The sequence below is a fragment of the Stenella coeruleoalba genome, assembly GCF_951394435.1.
Source record: "Stenella coeruleoalba genome assembly, chromosome: 17".
Lineage (NCBI taxonomy): Eukaryota > Metazoa > Chordata > Mammalia > Artiodactyla > Delphinidae > Stenella > Stenella coeruleoalba.
In genome coordinates this window covers 71,331,489-71,351,510 of record NC_137163.1, presented here as the reverse complement: position 1 = coordinate 71,351,510, position 20,022 = coordinate 71,331,489, and positions in this window count along the sequence as shown.

Genomic DNA, 20,022 nt, shown 5'->3' with positions numbered 1-20,022 from the left:
AATCTGTTCTTAATGAAATGCATTGCTCTGGCAAGAGCCCGGAGCTCAGCAAAGAGGTCAGATGATTCTCCCAGATCACCACGGCCAAAACTTTTGCCAGTCAAGTCAAGATGCCAAGTTATATACCTGGGAGGAGATACTTCCGAAAGTACCTCTTCAATAAGCCTATTTGGGATGAAAAAAAATGGCCACAGTTCCTTTGTTATGCCTCTGATTGGGAGTTAGAGTTTATCTTCCCCTGGAATCTGTCCTGTCCTGTGACTGCTTCACCAACAGAAGGCAGCTCAAGTGACACTTGCCTATGTGGATCTAAGCATTAAGGTCTGGAAGCTTCATTCTGGGGAGCCCTAAGTTGCCATATAAAAAATCTGGCCACCCTGGAGAGACCACAAGACACTACACGCAGAGAAAGTACAATCCATCCCAATGTCCAAGGGAAACCTCGAAATAATTTCAGTCTCATTCCCCTCCTGATTACAGTCTGTCACAAAAACTTATGACCTATGGATTTGGCTTTGGGACGGGTAGAACATGGAAGAGACTCAAGGGGATTGTTAGTGAGACCTGGAAGGACAGAGAGAAAATTGTCATTGGAGGTTGGAGAAGAGGTGACCCAAGTTACCTGTGGCTGAAAACTTGGCAGAAAGTTGATAGTGTCGAATGAAAAAAAATGTACGACCTAAAAGTTGAAAATTACGTTTTATTCAGCAGACTTTCTGGAAGACATCCTCTCAGATGGCTCTGAGGGACTCCTCCAAAGAGGTCAGGGAGGAGCCAGGATATGCAGGAGTTTTGGCAGAAAAAAACTAGGCAATCGAAACATCAAAAGATGACTGTTTATTAAAGAAATCCAGGCATCTCAAGTTAATGAGTTAGCGCTTTTCTCTGTATGGGAAGATGCAAGAGTCTGGGCTCACTGAAATCATTCCTTTGATATGCACCTTAACCATCTAGGGCCAATATCCTCTTTCTACCCATCCTGAATCCCTTCAGGGTGCACAGTCAGGGGAGCTACAATGGCTGATGGCTTGATGGCCGCAACATCCTTTGTTTACTGATCTAGCAGGCCGCGTTCTTCACCTGCAAAAGTATGGAAAATAGGGGACTTCTCTGGCGGTCCAGTGGTTAGGACTCTGCACTTCCATTGCAGGGGGGCCCAGGTTTGATCCCTGGTCGGGGTACTAAGATCCCGCAAGCCGTGTGACCAAAAAAAATATATAGAAAATAGAAAATACACCTAATGAACTTGTGGTTAGAGCTTAATGCATACATTCGCTATACCTCTCTCGACATCTTTGCAAGGATGGCGTCAATATCCTTATTACCGAGGTGAGGAAGTTCAAACTACAAGAGATGAAATATCTTTGCCCCATATCCCACAGCTGGTAAGTGGCAGGGTCATGCTTACAACGCATTTTGGGTAAAGGGATTGCCAGGCGGAATAAAAAGTTCCAGTGGGTTTCTTTTAGCTGTAAATGAAAAGGTATCAATGGTGAAAGAGGAACTAAGAAAGAAATTATTGAGTTTTTGAGAGAAGTTAAAGGAGATATTTCTTAGCAGGAAACTCTTAGAAACTCAGCCAGTGTGTCTGACAAGAGAAAAGGAAAGGTTCTATTGTAAGAGGGTGACTGGCAGTAACTAGGCTGTCTCACACGTGGCCAGTGCCTTGAGCCATTATGCAAATGATTTAGTTGGAACAGAATCATGCTCCACAGAAAGGCTTCGGATTTCTGTTTCAGTGACTACATCATGGCCAACACAGGGAGACCTCCTCCAGGCTGATAAATCCGTGGAAATGCCATGGAGTAAGCTCTTCAAAGCACGAGACCTACAGGTTTCCCTGACTAGCTGCACAACGGAAAAAAAAGGCACCTCGAATAACGAGCCCCGTTCCTACAGAATGGCTGATGAGTTCTCAAACTCGGCCCCTCAGTGTGGAGAACTCCACTGGTTTTGTTGCTGGTATTGGAGTCCCCATGCTGGAGGCTGTGATCTCTGCCCAGGACAACGACTGACCTTCCCACCCTCCAAACGAAGCACTGGCTCTGTAATCTGAATCAAAACCCAAGAATGGGACTAAAACCAACCCCCCTTCAAAGGAACCCAGCAATAAGGCAATATGCTGATGGATTAACAGGAGCTTCCCAAGGAGAGACAGAGGGGGTGAGCTTTGGAGAAATTGGGCCCATATGGCAACTGGGGGAAGTGGGTTCCAGGAGGCAGCTGTCCACCTAACTGAAACAGAAAGTGCCTCTTTAGAGCCAGATTCCTCCGTGGTACTTGACCTCCAGCTACTGGAGAGAACTGATCAGGGAGCTGCCTGACCCTGCATTCCTGTGTCCTGCTTTAACAGCCTATAAGGAAAAGGTAGGCTAAGGGTGAGACCAAGAAGGAACCGACCGTAGAAGGAACTCTCTGACCCTAGAAGGAACTGAAGACCTTATACTCCATTGAGGGTACAATGGGATAGAATGGAAGGGCTGGGGCTACAAACTTTGATGGCTCTTTTGTCTATCTTCTCAGGTTCTTTTGTGGGGTGAGTGCCCCTCATTCAATTGGCTGGATTTGACAATAGGAGTGAAATGTGGAAGGGAAGTGACTGTCATTTAATAACACTGTCACTAACTGGATGGGGCTGTCTCGCCCCTGTGAGGCACCATTGTTGCTCTCATTGCTGATAATGCTTATTAAGCATAAGAGGGTTCTCCCAATGGAGGGGAATTGCTTGTAGAAGGATAACATGGGATGGAGGCACTAACCAGGCTTCCAGTTCCATCCATGTTATGCAACAAAAGCGATATAGAAGTACTATCTAGAAATAAACATCTTCAAAGCCATGATTAAGGACTTTAAGACAACAGAGTAATTGAAAGATGTAATTCTTTGTAACAGTTCAGTGTGGCCATTGAAAAGGCTAATGGAGGCTGGACACTTCAGGTGGATTATTGCCACTGAATTCAGTTGTTATAGCCCTGGCTATCCCAGATGTTGTGTATCAAAACTGGTGGCACCTGAAATGTCATCTAGGATATTGCTGATTCCTTTTTTCTTTTTTTTTTATAAATTCGTTTTATTTACTTATTTAGCTGCGTTGGGTCTTCGTTTCTGTGCGAGGGCTTTCTCTGGTTGCGGCGAGCAGGGGCCACCCTTCGTCGGGGTGCGTGGGCCTCTCACTGTTGCGGCCTCTCCTGCTGTGGAGCACAGGCTCCAGATGCGCAGGCTCAGTAGTTGTGGCTCATGGGCCCAGTTGCTCCGCGGCATGTGGGATCTTCCCAGACCAGGGCTCGAACCCGTGTCCCCTGCATTGGCATGCAGATTATCAACCACTGCGCCACCAGGGAAGCCCCCTGATTCCTTTTTTGAAATGCCTTTGGCCTAAGGAGATCAAGATCAATGCCTTTACCTGGCTGGGGCTTCAATAGACATTTATGGTACCACAAGAGGAGTATGTGAGTTCTCAAGTTATTTGCCACCAGTAGGTGACCTGAGACGTGAAGGAACTCTCTCTCCCTTCAGGGGACTGAGTGTCACTGCAATGATGGCATTATGCAGACAGGCCCTACATTAGTTATCTATTTCTGGGTAACAAATTACTACAAACTTGGTAGCTTAAAATAATACATATTTATTATGCATAGTTTCTGGCATGGCTTAGCTGGGTCTTGTGCTTCAGGGTCTCTCATGAAACAGCGGTCAAGGTGTGGGTCAGGGCTGGGCTCTCATCTGGAGGGTCAGCTAGGAAAGAATCTGCTTCCAAGCAGATACCCTTTGCCACAGAGGGTCTTTGTACTTACACTTTTTTCTGCCAGGAACACTTTCTCCAGCTCTTTGGAAGTCTAATTCATTCTCATTCTTTACATCTTTGGTTAAAGATCACCTTCTCAAAAAGGCCTTTCTTGACCACTCTATATAAGCTAACCTCTGTCGGTTATTACATAACCATGTTGATTTCCCTTGTTTATATATTTATCATTTAACTTTCCCATTTCAGAGGAAGTCCTATCAGTGCAGGATGTCTTGGTCCTGCAAGGGTGCTGTGAATATCTAAGAAAGGGCAATATAAGATTCTGTTACCGCTGCCATAGCTATGTTTAGTCACATCAGGGTCAAATCTTCTAGAATGTAAACTGTTAGAATGTAAGACCCTTACATGTGTATATGGACACTGGTGGGCAAAACTGAATGCTTAACAAGTACTCTTTCACTATGATAATTGTGCTTTGTAGTCAGTTATTTGGGGGTAGCTATGAATACAATAAATATAAAATTAGAATGTCGAATTAAACTTTTGAGAAAGAATTTACAAGTGTGTATGACTGCACAATGTATTAATTTAGGGATTAATCTTGAAACATTTCAAAATTGGTTTCAAATGGCTGAACTTGTCTAAATTGAGGGAGATTTTGTGATTGGTAGCCAGCGCATTTTTTTTTTAAATTTTGTGTTCATTTCCTGCATTACCAAAGATCTTTTAAATATGTTATCCCACCAGAGTAACGCAGTTAGATTTCTAATAGGGATTTTAAACAATATAATTTCATGTATTAATTTTACATTCTCAAGGGAAAACAGTGAGAGATGAAAAGCAAAAGGCAATGTGGCAGACAACTTCTGACAGAGCTTGCAATTACCCCACCTCCTGGTATTCCTGTCCTTGTGGGAGCTCCTCCCTTTAGGTGTGAACTGGACTTGATACTTGCTCCTAAGGAGCAGAAAATGGCAAAGGTGGGGAACATCACTTCCTAAATGAGGTTATAATAGATTGTGACTTCTGTCTTGCTTGCACTCTCTTTGGCTCCTCTCATGGGCTTGCTCTGACTAAACAAGCTGGAGAGACCCATGTGGGGAGCAGCTGAGGGTAGCCTCAAGCCCATCACCTTTAAAAAGCTGAGGCCCTCAGTCCAACAGTTGTTGAGGAACAAGTCCTGCCAACAACCACCACAGTGAGTTTGGAAGCAAACCTTCCCCAGTTGAGCCTTCAGATGAGACCGCAGCCCAAGATGACACCTCGATTGAAGCCTTGTGAGAGACTCTGACACAGAGGACCATGTCAGGCTGGGCCCAGATTCCTGATGCACAGAAACTGTGAGCAAATAAGTACATGTTGTTTTAAGCTGCTAATTTTTGGCATAGTTTGAAACACAGCAATAGATAACTCGTATAGCAAACTTTTATAATAATATTAAGGGAATTAGGTAAAAATATTAGTTGAAAGTATATTTTGTGCTACACCTTTATCTGTATTATCTCATTATTCCTCAGCTCCAACCTGTTGTTCACTTTTGACTGGCAATTTCCTGGACTTCAAAAAATTAGCATAAGCAGTTATTGCACTCTGAAATTTCCATTTAGGCTTTGTGCCAGTTATCAATTTATTGCCCGTCAGCTCCAAATTCATCTTTCAATATCTACTCTGTCATAAAGGACAGGCCAACTTTAAACATTTTTCCTTTATAGTGAGCATATTAAGCTTTCTCATAGAGGGCACCGGAAGGAGTCTGCAGAAGGAATGGGCTTTTGTGTTGGTTCTGGTGCCTACCCTGTCTGTCAGCAGTGTGGGTGTGAGAACGTCACTGGTGCTCTGCCCCGGCCATGAATCAGGAACGCATGGTTCTCTGACGATCCTGCATCCCTGGCCTGGACTGATGATCACAGACACTGCACCCTAGGCCCTCTGCCCACACTGGCACCCCACCTCCCTCTGCGTGCCTGCTCCCTCCGTCTCTGGTTTGTCTCCTGAAGCTCTCCTGATGTAAACTTTAGGCACTCCAGACCTCTTACCTGCACTGGTGCCCCTCCCCCCTTGCTCACCCGTGGGCATGCCCACCAGCCACAGCTTGCTTGTGTCACAGAGGCTGCTTCCTGTTTGCCCTGTGATTGTGCGCCCACAAATCTGTCTGCCAACTAGTGGCCTGAAACTCTTCCTTCTCCACTGAGATCTGGACCCCAGCCTGGGGAAGGGGACCACCTCCTATGTTTGTCTTCCCTCGGGTACTCTCTCTTATATAGTTTCACCCTTGAGTCATAGTGTAGTTATGTTAAACTTCATGTTAAACTTCCTCTGCTTAAATTGCTGTGGAGATTCTGTCTCCTGATTGGACCCAGACTGACGTAGGCCTGTTGAGGAGCATTGGCTGACCTGTGGTACCTTGACACTAGCATGTTGTGGCCCCTTTCCCCAGTGATGCAGAGAAGCAGCATGGTAGAGGGACAAGCACAAGCAGCAGGATCAGGGGACCAGGGATCTCTGGTTCTATGACCAACTGACTCTAAAAGTTCATGTAGGCCATTCACTTCTTCAGCATCCAGAGAATCGATTTTGTCCCTGCCATTGCACTAAATGTTGGCGCTTCTGCTATGAATAAAACACCATCATCCCCATTTGCCTTCAAGGAACTCAGTGTCTAGTGGAGATGGGGGAAGACAGATATGGGACAAAGTATTATTATACTTCTATAATTGATGTATGCACAAAGAGAGCTCAGAGGAGGAGAAGGATACCAGTTACTGTTCTGGTAAAAAAAGAAAGGCTTTACAGAGGAGGTGATATTTTGAGGCCTGAAGAATGAATAAGCTGGGGAAGGGCATTTCAAGCAGACAGGGCAGCATGTACAAAGATGTAGTGGTGAGATAAGGAAATAAGAATACTAATAACTTACAGAGAAGTTACTATATAGCACTCACCAGGCTAGAATTGTACATGGAATTTAAGCCCCGTTAATCAATTCTAATGAAGTAATCCTCATATAAACCCTGTGAGGTTGGCTAGAAAGTTCTTAGTATTGTTGAATCTCAGTAAGGATGTGTTGAAGGACCAAAAGGTGAGCTATCCCTGTTTTGAAAACGAGGAAATGGAGGAAGAGAAACATGCAGTCTGTCCATTGCACTTAGCTGCTCTGTTCTAACTGGCATGTGACGGATGGCAGAGGGGCATGGGCTAGGGTTGGAAAGGTAGGCAGGGCTGCGTCACTGAGGAGCTTTTGTAATGTCACCTCTTTGAGCCCAGTTTCCTCAGCTGCAAAGTGAGCATGTTGGCCTGGAGACCTCTGGCTCATAGAGTCTCTGAGTACTCCACAATCCACCATGTTCTCTGGGATAAGATTCTGTAACCTTATTTTAATTACCCATTAGCCTTTAATATTCTTCTTCCCATGAAATTTTCTGAGCTTAGGAGGAGGAAATGTGTATTGTTTTTCCCCAAGAAAAGATAATATGGAGTTGGGTCATGACTAATTCCCTGAGGTCACTTGCCTATAAGTCCTGGGAGTCTGAGATATTGATAGTGGCTGGTGGGGAAAGGGTGGGGTGCCATTCACTGAGGGGCAGATGGACCAAGTGTCCTCCTACTAGATGAGTGTCTAAGGAAGATGAACTGATGGGGTGGGCAGTTACGTCTTCAGATCCATCCCACAGATGTTAACAACCACAATGGCCTTGTACGAATAATACCGAGTCAGTGACTCCAAGCCAGATTATGGCTGTGAATATGGTGGGTTCTCTGTGTTAGGCTGTCTCCAGGACAACCTTGACTTAACAAGAGACACATGACAGTGGAGCAGAAAAAGCACGGGTTTTGAAGCTGGCCATGGCTGTGAATCCCTGCTGTGGCATTTACTAGCTGTTTGACCTTGATCATATTCTCTGTACCTCTCTGAGCGTCAGTCCCCTCATCTTAACATGGTGAAATAAATACCTATTTCACAAACTTGCAATTATGCTTAACTGAGATATGATATGAAGTGTGATTCTATTAGAAGAGGGGCTCAACAAAAAGAAGCTGGGGTTAGTATTAGTCGAGTCCTCTACTCTTGCTAAAGCAGAGAAAAGATGAGGGAGGCAGCTTGAATGAATGATGAGATGAGGGCTGAATATAAAATTTTAATGGACATAGATTATTTGAATGATACTAACCTGAATTCAAGTTAATTTTAGTCTGCAGACTCGATGTCTGTGTTAAAACCTCCTTCCCTGGTATTCGTGTTCCTCAACCATTGTTCTCTAGACCTTTAATACTGTCATCATTCTTAATTCCTCGGTGACGCCTTGTGCTAACCCAAAGCCTCAAAGTACATCCACTGTAATTACTTTCCCAAGATATTTGGTGACAAGTTTGATCTCATTATAAATTGTTGAATGGTTGCTGGAACCAATTTTATTGACCTTGATCTTTTGAGAAACTGATATCCTTCTTTGTTTTCTGCTTGACTTGGTGGTGTGCTAACAATTACTGAGATTTATTAAGGTGCTTCAGAAACTGTTTCTTCTGTGTTGGAAACATAGCCTCTTGTCTTTTATAACTCAGAAGACATGCAAGCTTTTGTTGTTGTTTTGCAGAAGCAAGCTTTTCTTGGAACTGGGTAGTTTTGCTTTTAGGAGAAGCCTCTCATCAATAGATTATCTGAGATTTCATACATACTACAAAAAGCTTAGAATATCAGTCTGTAGGCACATCAGCTTAAAAGATTTCAATGTAGTCAGGTAAGATTCTGAGCCATGTAGGCCATGTTCAACACTGGCAATGGGTTGTTCTTGTTTTTAAAAAAGGAAGAAGTGGAGGAGGGAAGGATAAAGAAAAGAAAAATTACAAAAACTAAAAATGCACTCCCATTTGGGACCAAGTTGTTTAAATATCTGATATTGTTGAAGGCTGTCAAGGTTGAGTCTTGAGTCACTAGTAAGTGAAGTAGTTGATGTAAGTCTGAAAAGGCTGATCACCGAAGCCCATTTCTTCTCTCTCCCCGTCTCTCCCTCTCCTCCCTACCTCCACCCCTCCCATCTTCTCCTCTCTTCCTCCTTCCCTTTCTCACTTTCTAATTTTTTAAATTAAATGTTTTTCTTTATATGTACGCACACATATATATACACGTATATATATAATTGAATGTAACTGCTTAAATGGAATCATATCGTAATCTGGGGAGGCTGTAACATGTTTTTCTCCTTTGTTTGCCTCTTCTTGCTTCTCTCCTTTGCTCCTCCCTAAATCAGGCAGACCTTACCCCTTATGAATGTGTTTTACTCCATGCTCTATAATTATAAACAAGCTACATATAGATACACTTCTGTATGCACATGAATACACACAGAAGGCCATTTTTCAGTTCTTTTTAAAAATGGCATTATATTATTCCTACTTTTATGTGTTTTCTTTTTCTCAAGAAAACTTCAAGGAACTCTCTTCAAGTATGTAGTATCATTCTAACCATTGTTTTAAGTGATGCAAATTATTTCATGGTGTAATTTTATCTTAATATATTCAAGCATCCCCCAGATTGATAGACAGCCGCTTTGCTTGTAGTTTGTGACCATATCGACAGTACTGCAAAAAACATAGCTGTAGATATTTTTAGGTGCCTTTATTTTTATGTGATAGATTACCGGTAGAATTGCTCCCATCCAAGGGGGTAAGTCTGTTAAATTTTATTAGGTGTTGCTAGATTGTTTTCCAGAAGGACTATAAAATTGACCTTTCACCTAGTAGTATGAGTCTCCCTTCCCCCTACATTCTTGTCAGTAGTAGGCATTTCTTGCACTTTAACTTTTGCTGGATGTGATACCTCATTGTTACATTTTAGTTTTGTATTTTTTTGCATTTACTTGACTACTAGTGAATCTGAAATCTTTTTGTGTGTGTGCTGGTCACTCAGATTTGCTTTTCTGTGAACTATTTTTATATCTTTTCCCATGTTATTGCAGATGATAACACTTTGTCAATCTTCACATTACAGATGATAACACTTTGTCAATCTTCAAAGTTGTGACTTCCCCCCCCCCCAAAGCACTGCTTGCCTGTGCTATTTTTTTTTTTTTTTTTTTTTTTTGCGGTACGCGGGCCTCTCACTGCCGTGGCCTCTACCGTTGCGGAGCACAGGCTCCGGACGCGCAGGTTCAGCGGCCATGGCTCACGGGCCCAGCCGCTCCGCAGCATGTGGGATCTTCGCGGACCGGGGCACGAACCCGCGTTCCCTGCATCGGCAGGCGGACTCTCAACCACCGCGCCACCAGGGAAGCCCTGTGCTATCTATTGATTTTGTTTACGACCCTTTCACCCTAATGAAAAAAATTGTATTGTCAAATCTTCTTTTCCTCCCTTCCTCATTCCCTGTCTAGTTTTTTTCTTTCTTTCAGATTTCAGTTTTTCTCACTTGGTTAATAAATTTTCTCCATACCTAGATTACATATGCAGTCTCTTACATTTTCTTCAAACATTTTCATTTATCTTATTTGTTTATACAGATAACTCCTGTATGCACCTGGAGATGACTTTGTATATAGTGTAAATAAAGGCCCGCCCGCTTTTGCATTCTCCTCATGGAGCCCTGGCTATGCCATTATGCTTTTGAAATGAATCAGTTCATTACTCGTGAAATTAATGTATCCCCTTGTGACATATACACTGGGATCTATTTCTGGATTGTCTATATTATTCCACTGATTTATTATTTTTAATATATTTTCATGTCAATACCATAATGATTTTATTACAGTGGCTTTACAGTACATCTCCCATTGTCATTAGATTTTTAAATAGTTGTCTTGGCTATTCCAGATATTTATTCTTCCCTATGAAATTCAAGATGATCCTAATGAAATAAAAGATTCTTTTGGGATACTTAGAATTACATTGATTTACATTATTACTTTTGGGAGAACTGACATTTTATTATTGTCTTCCTATGCAACTATGTTATATCTTTGCATTTGTTCCAATTTTGTTTTATGTCTTTTAGTAATATTTGTACTGTTCTTCACATCTCTGCTGTTCTTGTATTGTTACTGCTTTGTAGTTTTTGTCACTTCTGTGAATGGAATATTTTCTCAGTTTGTATTTGTAAGTGTTATTATTTCTGCAGAGAAAAGCTACTGAGTTAGTATTTATCTTGAACCCATCAGACAGACTATTTCAGTGAGCTTATTGATCATATTTACCATCCATTCAACAGCTATGTATTGAGCACTTTTCTAAGCACTAGGGATAGAGCAGTTGATAAAACATACAAGACCTCTGCCCTAATGGAACTCACATTCTAATGCTTATAGTAACCAGAGTGGGGCATATGGTCTCAACCCTTGAGAGTGAGTGGCATGACAGGCTGAAGGAACAAACTCAGGGTATTTATATGACTTAGTGGTGGCCTGCAGGATATGGCAAAGTGACAGTCAACTAGGACAGTGAGTCTCCCTCACAATCTGACTTTTCTGAATTCTCTGTGCTGTGTTCAGAGCTTTCCACACTTTTCCCCCTCAGTGCACCTCTCTTTCCCCACGACATCTTTTCTTTTCTATGTCACATGCTTTCAGAGTGTAGGTGCTCTGAGACAAACCTTTTAGCTTATGAAGTGGGGATGCACCCAAAATCCTTGTGTGGCCATTTGGAACTCAAGAAGAAAGGTAACAAGAAACAGTACTGTTATTTATCTAAGCCCTTCTAGAAACCGATTTGTTAATTACTATGTCATCTTTAGTTCCTTTATCCATATATTTGTAGACCTTTCATGGATTTTCATCTTTAGTTCCTTTATCCATATATTTGTAGACCTTTCATGGATTTTCATCATGAGTGCTATGTTAAGGTGTAAATAGATTATTATTACTCTGGTACTCCTATGTACTCATTCAATTATGTCAAAAGACATGATGTGGTCTGATGTAGCTCAGGCTCTTATAAATATGTGCTGATAACCTGGCTACATATCCTTCTTTCCAAGATAGACAAAATTAATTTCCTTGTTGTATTTTCAAATAATTTTTAGATACCAAGAAACAAGTCATGTTAGTGGTTCACCGTTGACTCTGTCTCTTCTGGAGTTTGACTTACATCATTTTCTACAGCTCTGAAATAATTCCTTTGATGACTATAATAAATCAAAGATGTCTTTTCCAATAATTTGCTGCCTCATAATCCTGATAAGATTGTTAATCTTTATTATTGCCTGTCTAGACTCTCACATCTAGGGGTTGATTATGACAAATCTGAATTGTGCATTAATCCCTCTCTAGTTTGTTTTCAAGCTTATTAACTGAAATTTATAAACCAATTTCTGTTTACACGCCTCTGGAACAAGAATATGATGCTGGATTGTTTCAGAGGCTCCATGTACATAGTAACTGTTGATCAAGAAAGATTCTTTTTTTAAATTTTTTTTCCTACTTACTTACTTAATTAATTAATTTCTTTTTGGCTGTGTTGGGTCTTCGTTGCTGCGTGTGGGCTTTCTCTAGTTGCGGCGAGTGAGGGCTACTCTTCGTTGTGGTGCGTGGGCTTCTCACTGCGGTGGCTTCCCTTGTTGAGGAGCACGGGCTCTAGGCGCACGGGCTTCAGTAATTGTGGCACGCGAGTTCAGTAGTTGTGGCTTGCAGGCTTAGTTGCTCCGAGTCATGTGGGATCTTCCTGGACCAGGGATCAAACCCATGTGCCTTGCATTGGCAGGCGGATTCTTAACCACTGCGTCACCAGGGAAGCCCAAGAAAAGATTCTTTAAGTGATTTAGCTATTTAACTTTTTGGGGGGCCAAGTAGACTATGGGATGAACTACATGGCAGACGGAAGGGTGCTGAGGCCTAATAATCACGCTTACTGTGAGTGAGAGACACTCAAAGATGAGAATCATGTCAGTGTGCTCTGATCTCTTCCTTCTCCTTGTTGCAAAGAACCATGCACTCTCTGCATTATATTAAGGCAATTTTTTAGTATTTCCCTTATTACTACTGGTTTCTCCAATGTGGACACGATGTTTCTTGAAAATAAAAATTATGTCTTTACTTATTGATTTCTGACCAATCTTTATCACCCAGCCCATGAGCCACACAAGCATACATATGACACTTAATGAAAGTTGATGTGTGGGCTTGGAGGGCTGAGCCAGGCCAGGTGGTCCTGGGTGAGGTTATGCAGTTGCTGGTTGTGCTACATCAATACGATTAAACCTCTCATGCAGTTTTCCTGCTACCAAAGCGTCTTAACACAGAGATAACAACCTAAGGCTAAACATCTGAGTCAAGTCCTTTCGGAAACCAGATGTGATGAGTCAATGTTCGCTCTGGGAGAACAGGGAGGCCTGGTGGGGGGAAGGGGGCAGCAAATTACCTCTCTGAGGGCATAGCAGGGGGGTAACAGCTGGATGTCCAGATGGTGCCCTCTTCTGCTTCAGGATGCTCAGACAGGTGGCGAATTACCAGAATCAGAACGTCCCTCTACACTGGTCACTGGGAGCAGTACCTTCGGCTGAGAACTCTGCCCTTTAAGGAAGTAGTTTAAAAGGGTAGGTTGAATTCAGTGGCTGTTTCCCATTTTCCCCATGTTTGAGTGTGGATTCCTTATAGTCTTGGCTATTTAAGAATACCAAGAAATATTTGCCTTTCAAGAGGCCGGAGTCACGGTACAAGGAGCAGTTACGAAGAAACTCCTCCTAAGTGTTTACACGGGAAGGGTAGAAAGTTGGCCATCGGTTTGCACTTTAGGTAGAAACTGACTGAAAATTTAGGGTTAGAGTCCAAACAAGAAGTCTGCTTTCTCCTTGAGTCTCGTCTGTGTTGCCATTTAGGACAGAAATGCTAGTAATTGCTACCATTAATTATACGCTTATAATATCCATAGTGAATCCGCACAACAAAACTGAAAGATAAATGCAATTGTCCCCATTTTGCAGATGAGAAAATGAGGTACAGAGCATATAGAGCAACTATGTTATTTACCAAAAGTCACTTAGCTAATAAGTAGCAGTACCTGGTACAGCTTGAATCTATGGCAATAGAACTCAAAACCCCATGAACTGTTAAAAACTCAGTACTATGCTAAAAAAAGAACATGAAGCGGCTTCTACAGAGACTATTCCTCATTGTTTTGGGGTTGTATTCATAGGCAGGGACCTTGCTCTGTACAGTGATTAATAATCCACAACAGAACATGTTTGAAGCATTTCTTTGGGCATATCAAAAATATAAATGGGCATTTTTACAGGTAATTATCTAAATCCCTACTTGCACTTGCTTTATGGCAAGATATTTACATCTGCAACAGCATACCCATATTGGTAGAGTTCAAACTGTTATGTTTCTATACAGGTAGTTTTAATTTTAAAATTATTGTAGAGAACCACTTTGGCCACCAGATGGCAGCAATGCAGGATTTTGAAAGCCTTTCAAATAAAATCTCAGAGAATATATATTTAAATTTTACTAATTCAGCTTGTGCTCTACTGAAATATACCTTTACATTATCTTGAGAGAAAGGTATATTTCATTTTGGCATAGGGAAAATAAGATTAAACTCTGAATTACTGGAAGCCTGGATTAATGAGGTTTTAATATATAGACATGTTTACAATAATTAGCAGGATGGATTCTTTTTTAAAGAATCTATCACATTCATTATAGCACATAAATGTGTAATTTCAAGTACAAATGGTTCTTATCTTGAAGCAGAACAGACAGAACTGTATTTGGTTGCACTTGTTAGCAGGAGCTTTAAGTTAGACTGCAGATTTTACGATAATAACACTACATTTTAATAACACAGTGTATGATTTAGGCTGTTCTCTCTCAGTTAGTCTGAATTAGTGTTTATTTTATTATACGTTTCAATACCAAATTCAAATATGGTAATGGCAGAAGTAGCAATAATAATGACAATAATAATATATCACATCAAAGGAGTTCTGAATAGTCGACCAAGCATTCTCCTGTAACCTATCTCATTTTGTGATTGATAGAGCTGGTAGACTGATTTATGTATAAGTTCAGATATTACAGAAAGATATTACAGTATTTGTTCAGGAAATACATCTCTCTTTCTTCCTTTCCTAGATGACAATTTGGCCCTCCTGACCAGCATAAACAGCTCAGTTTGAAAAACATGGAGGAAAATAGATGCATAATTTTGTGGAGGATCACCTCTGTCTCAAACTCTTAGAAGACTGATTCCTAAGGGAATCCCTTTGGTAGGAGTTACTGTGTCCCTCCTGTGTAACCATTAGTGAGGTTCTGTGAAATGACAGACAGCATTCTTGGATTATATTCAATTTCAAATTACAATTAAAAAAATTAAAAATCACTTAACTCCACATCTACTGTCAAACCTGTGACTTAACAGGTTTCCAACACATCTGAGAATTCATTAGTGTTCCTCTTCCTTTGTTCTTTGACTTGTCTTGACTCTATGTGCAGTGTACTGATTCTTCCTCAGCCATGCAAGAAGACCTAAAAGTATCTGTCTACAATACTTATTTTTTAATGCAGAACAATTCCTCTCCCAAGGCTAGTGCTAATTATACTGTCAGGATGCAGTGGTGGAGTTAGCTCAGTTAAAAAGAAAGACAGGGAAGAAAAGCTATTGATAACTTGAGGCAAAGGTCTGAGTGTGAGAACACAGCAGAAACACTTGGTGGGCGGGGAATTAAATTTCCGTGTGACTCTATGTGGACGTGCGTAGATGACTTAGTCGGTTAAGGATGATAATTCCTTTTTTGCTTGGCTCCATATCTAAGGCCCTCCAACTGATTTCTCTCTCAGAAGAATGTCCCTGTCTGTCCTTAGAGGATAGACGGGGCAGACTTTCTGCTCCCCACTCTTTGTTTGGGGGTCGTATATACTGTGTCCTGGGACCTAGCCATCAGTTCCACTGTCTCTAAAATCCAGCTGCTCATCAGGGATGTCCCTCTTGTCCCCACTACCGGGGGAACTCCACGCGGCTGGGCCACCCCCTGCTGGGTTGTCTTGAGCACCCTCCTTAGGCTCTCTGAACCTGTTTCATCATCAGTAATGTCGGGGTGTGAACACCTACATGTTATCATGTATGCAAATGTATGCAAAGAGCCCTCGTATATTGTCTGGGGTGTTTCTAACCCCCTTGCTCCTTTCTGTTCTTTTTAATCTTTCCTCAAATTCTTCTTCCAAGAGGGATAGCAGTCAACGTTTTGCAGACTGACAGTCCCCAGTGCTTCCTTCTTTCTCTGCATATTGTCTTTTTCTTTTAATGAGGTATAACTGACATAAAATTATTAGTTTCAGCTGTGCATATTGTTTAATTATAATGATTCCAAGAGTTTTGTATTTAGTGGGCTTGTAAAATGTAAAGAAAGTTTTGAAGGCTGATATAAGGTTGCAGACATTTTATTTAGCCAAGTACTTAAAAAAAAACCCACTACCACCTACTGTTACCGTCATTTAATAAAAGATATATTTTAACAACCAAAAGGTAAAGAGGATGTAAGTTTGAAATAAAGGACAGCTTTAAATGTAGTACATGTAGTATGACAGGAATGTAAGCAAAGCTGCTGCTGAGAGTCTGTGAGGAAGGAAGGACCCTGTGTCGCAAGCAGTTAAGAGGCCAGGACCTCCTGTCCCAGGGCTGGGGGTAACAGGTAAGGTGTCTCTCCCCCCCCAAACACATACACACACGCACAGACTGGGGAAGCGTGAGAGGGGGCAGCGAGGTATATTTGAGAGGTTAGGGAGCCACCGGCAGGGAAAAGAAAGGCACAGAGAGGGTGAAGGAACAGAGAGAGAAGGAAGTGCCCTGAGCTCAAGAGGCAGGAGCTGGAGGAGAGGCAAGAGGCCGGGGGTACAAAGGTGAGGAAATGGGCGGAGAGGACTTCGAGAAGTTTTGATATTCTTCCCCCCCAGAAACTAAGGTAAAAAAGTAAATTATTGGGGGAGGGATAAATTAGGAGTATGGGATTAACAGATACACACCACTATGTATAAGATAAACTATAAGGGTTTACTGTATGGCACAGGGAACTATATTCAATATCTTGTAATAACCTATAATGGAAAAGAATCTGAAGCTGTACACCTGAAGCTAGCACAGTACTGTAAATCAACTATAGTTGTAAATCAACTAAATTAAAAAAAAAGAAGAAAAAGCAAATTATTTTTCAGCGCTTTAGGATAATGGATTGTTTTTTTTTTTTTTTTCTAAGAACCTTTCTGTAGAAGCAAGTTGCCTCAGTTTTGCGCAATTCACATTCACTTTGAGGAAGTATCAGTATATACATTGTGCTTCTCCTCATTGGCCATAGGTGGAACGGGGTCCCTGTGTGCAGGAAAGTCACCTTAGGCCTCCTGCCCAGGGGTGGACGCTGATGTCACCAATGTCTGCCACACTCCTTCAAGCCCCAGCCCTCACCTGCTCTCCTCAGGGTCCCGGGCCGGCCCCCGGGTGGCACTCTTGCTCTCAGTGACAGGTAAGTGACTCTACTGTTGTCTCCAGGGCCACTCTCGACTCGAGAGACTTGTGGCTCCAACCAGGGCCAGTTGGGAGCAGACCCTCTGCTTCACTTTACAGATTTTTAAAAATTGAGGTATAATTGACATATAACATTGTATCCGTTTCAGAGGTACAACATAATGATTCGATATCTGTATACACTGCAAAATGAACCACAGGTCTAGTTAACATCCAGCACCACACATGATTACATATTTTTTGTGTGTGTGATAAGAACTTTTAAGATCCACTCTTCTAGCAACTTTCAAATACACGTTACGGTATTATTAACTATAGTTGCCATGCTGTGCATTACATCCCCAGGACTCAGAACTGGAAGTTTGTCCATTATGACCCCTTTCACTCACACAAATTTGGTACTAGGTCCTCCAAAAGGGTGCTGGGCTTTTCAGGTTTTAAGTCTCCTGAGAGTGGGCCAAGGTGCACTTGAAAAATACCACTCAGAAGTTCCTCTTGTGTGCCCTAAATGTCTGGGATCACATTAGACAATAACTCACTCCTAACGCCTGTCTGTCTGCATTTCCTTCTCATCAGCAATATACTTTTTTTTTTAATTTTTAAAATTATTTATTTTTGGCTGCGTTGGGTCTTCATTGTTATGCGCAGGCTTTCTCTAGTTGTGGTGCCCGGGCTTCTCATTGCGGTGCCTTCTCTTGTTGCGAAGCACGGGCTCTAGGCACATGGGCTTCAGTAGTTGTGGCACGCAGGCTCAGTAGTTGTGGCTCGCGGGCTCTAGAGTGCAGGCTCAGTAGTTGTGGCGAACGGGCTTTGTTGCTCTGCGGCATGTGGGATCTTCCCGGACCAGGGCTCGAACTCGTGTCCCCTGCATTGGCAGGTGGATTCTTAACCACTGTGCCACCAGGGAAGCCCAGCAATATACTTTCTAAATATTGGTAACTTAGCTGGGGTTTCCTAGGAAACAGGCTCTGGATGGAGATTTGGATGCAGGACGTTCTCCAGGGTGGACCCTCGGGATCAATCCCTGTGTGGCAGGAGGCGGGGAGGTTGGTGAAGGCAGCAGAGCCGGGCTCTGAGGTAGGGACGGCCTTCTGGCCTTTATAACCACCAGCCAGTTATCGGATGCAGCCTGTGCGGTGAAGTGTGACCTTGGCCATGTGGCTGTCCTTAACTAGGGGCAATTCCTGGGTGGGCATGGAACTGAGTGCTGCCGGCCACCAAAGCTCTCAGCACGGAGATGTGCTTCAGTCCTAAGGAGGGTATCTGGGCGCACACACCACAGTATCCCCTCAGGGGGAATTCACCCCTCCTTTCCTTCAGGGGCTGAGGGCATCTGCAATGTAGGATCAATGAAGTTTCCAGAACCGACCACAGATCCCAAAGTCCTTGTCACCATTTTTTTTTGGCCGTGCCACACAGCATGCGGGATCTTAGTTCCCCGACCAGGGATGAAACCCACGCATGGAGTCTTAACCACTGGACCGCCAGGGAAGTCCCACCATTTTTTCTTTTTTTTTTAGAGGAAGCCTAGTTGGACTTATGCAAAAGGATTTTAGGAAGTCTCAGTGGAAGTTCTGAGAGGTCCCTGAGTGGGTGGGTTTACTGTCCTGGTCAGTCCATCTGAATGAGCATCAAGACCTCTGCAAAAGGTGTGGCGTGCCTGTAGCTCACAATCACAGTCTACCTTTCGTGTTTTTATAGACAAGGAGGCCGAAGCTCAGTAAAGTTAAGCAACCCGCCCAAAGCTGCATGACTAGTCGTAGAATCAGAATTTACCCTAGAACCATCTTGCTCCCGTTACCCTCCTCAGCTTCTTCCCCATCTGTCTCCGTCACTTCACTCCTGATGAGGGCAACATTGATTATATGTCTCTGAAATTGCTTTTACTCAAGTGCTTGGCAGTCTTTTTTTTTTTTCAAGAAAAATCAGAAGGTTTATTAAAACATACTCAGCTCAGACATATTGACTTAATGAAGAGGTCAGTTTCCCCCCAAACACTAACCTTTTTCATTTTCTCTAAAGGTTAAAGGCTTATGGGTTGTTTTATAGAAAACAGCAATACAGTGCTTAGAGTACATACCAAAGGACCTATCCTCATTTATCCATTCCACGCCGTCAGGTTAAAACTCTTTGCTTTGAATCGTTGCCAGCTATTGTGCTGGCCAAACAGTGCAGAGAACATGGGGTTTTTAATGGCTGGGATGTTCCAGATGCCAAATAAAGGAATGACTTGCTTATAAGACAGACGGAAACCATGACAGATACAATGGGCTTTGAAGAGAACCATTTTCATGGAACTTGCAGAAAACCAAGACAGAAATGTCTCCCACACTTTCCCAAAGCAGCAAGAAGCCCTTGTGTTCTCCACCCCAGCCTGGACCGCTCACTACATCTGCAGAGAAGACCCAAGAACTCACTGCTTGCTAGGGAGCAGGTGTCACCTCTCCACCCCGGGGCACCCTTGCCACCTGACAGTATTGTGGAAAATCTGCCGTGGCATCTGCCTCCCGGCCAAGCCAGGATGCTTCGAGCTGGTGGCCCCATTTGCCCTCCTCAGTGAAACGGTCACATCTCCAAGAGGCCACCTGGGGTCTGGCTCACTTTCTCTTCTCCTTTCTAGTTCATCTTTCTTTGTCCATTAAATAGTTCTGTTTCCTGAAGTTTGGTTTTTATGTCCTCTTATCTTTTCACTCTAGATCTTCTTTCCAGAAGATCTTTTTTGCTCTCATGAAGTTAGTTACCTTTTATAGGCTAATGACTCTTGAACCGATATTTCTATCCTAGATTCTATTTTTGAACCTTGCACCCAGCCAGCTGCCTGCTGAATATACCGA